Source organism: Heptranchias perlo, chromosome 2, assembly GCF_035084215.1.
Source record: "Heptranchias perlo isolate sHepPer1 chromosome 2, sHepPer1.hap1, whole genome shotgun sequence".
In the NCBI taxonomy this organism is placed as follows: Eukaryota; Metazoa; Chordata; class Chondrichthyes; order Hexanchiformes; family Hexanchidae; genus Heptranchias; species Heptranchias perlo.
The window spans coordinates 5921929-5923206 of NC_090326.1; the positions used below are offsets into that span (position 1 = coordinate 5921929).

A 1278-nucleotide genomic window follows, 5' to 3' on the forward strand; every position below is an offset into this window, starting at 1 on the left:
CATCCCCTCCCGGAAGGGGTCAGCAGTTTACAAACATCTTATTCCAGCTGATTTGCAGAATCTCATGTGCTGGGGTTTGAGATCGGATGCGGACTTTCTCCACCAGTGTTACCGCCTCACACTGACTCTGCCAGGCATTCTCTTTATTATATTACAGAGAAAGCGCGGATGTAGCAAATGTTTATTATAACTGATTTCTATTGAGAATGAGCCCGGCCGTGGGACAAGTATTTTATTGCGGTCTCAGCTCTTTTTCGAGAGATGTGGTGGCTCTGAGAAGAGCCTTTTGTTTCAGATGTTAACATTTGCCCTTTTTATTTAATTCTTTTGGGGGCTTTTGGCTGCTTTCTTGGACTTCGGTGTTTTCGGCTGGCGATTTCCCTTCGCTTTCCTCACGCCCGAGACCGATTTCATTTGTACAACTTTAGCCCTCTTGGGGCTCTTGATCTTCTTCGCGGAGTCTTTTTCTGAATTTTTGCCGCTTTCATCGCTTTTCTGGGTTCGGCGGCCCCTTCACTTTCTTGGCGGGAGATTTCTTGACTATCGGTTTCTTGGGAGATTTCCTCGCGGTCGGTTTCTTGACCGCAGCTGGTTTCTTGGCTGTTAGTTTCTGGGCCGTCGATTTCTTCACCGTCTTGGCCATTTTTCTCTGGGTTTCCTTCTTAGCGATTTTGAAGGAGCCCGAGGCGCCCGTGCCCTTGATCTGCAGCAGGGAGCCTTTTTCCAAATGTCTCTTGATCGTAAAAATGATCGGGGACCGGAGCTTCTCCACATCCAGGCCGCTGGCAGACAGAACCTTTTTATCGCGGCCAACGACATCCCCTTGCGTTCCTTGCAATCCGCCACAATCTTGAGGATCTGTTCGCCCAACCTGGGACCGACTGTCTTGAGTCGGGGAACCGTCTTCTTCTTCTTGGGAGCATTGGTTTGAGCGGCGGCGTGGCAGGAGGTGCGGTTTCGGCGGCTGCGGTATCCGTCATGTTCAGGACTCTGTAGAAAATCTCTCTGACAGTCTGAGCTGGGTCAGAAATGAAACAAGAGGCGGCGGCACAGAGCAACTTAAAGGCACAGAGCGGACGGGGCGGAGACAACCTGCTGTCAGCTCTCGGCTCCTGCAGCCTCTCTGTGTTTCTCTCTCCTCTTAAACTCCCGATTCCAATTAAAATCAGGCACTCCAGATTCCCAGACTAGCCCCTTCCTATCTCCAACATCGGAATGTTTGCTGTCGAAAAAGTTTTCCCCGAGTTAAAGGCACCAGTTTCGATTTAAACCCGTTTC

General features: G+C 50.3%; 1 pseudogene; it reads right to left on the bottom strand.

Annotated features, from left to right (window-relative positions):
* Nucleotides 1-484: 484 nt before the first annotated feature.
* LOC137331659 (histone H1-like) lies at nt 485-980 on the bottom strand (annotated as a pseudogene).
* Between the last annotated feature and the right edge of the window lie 298 nt (nt 981-1278).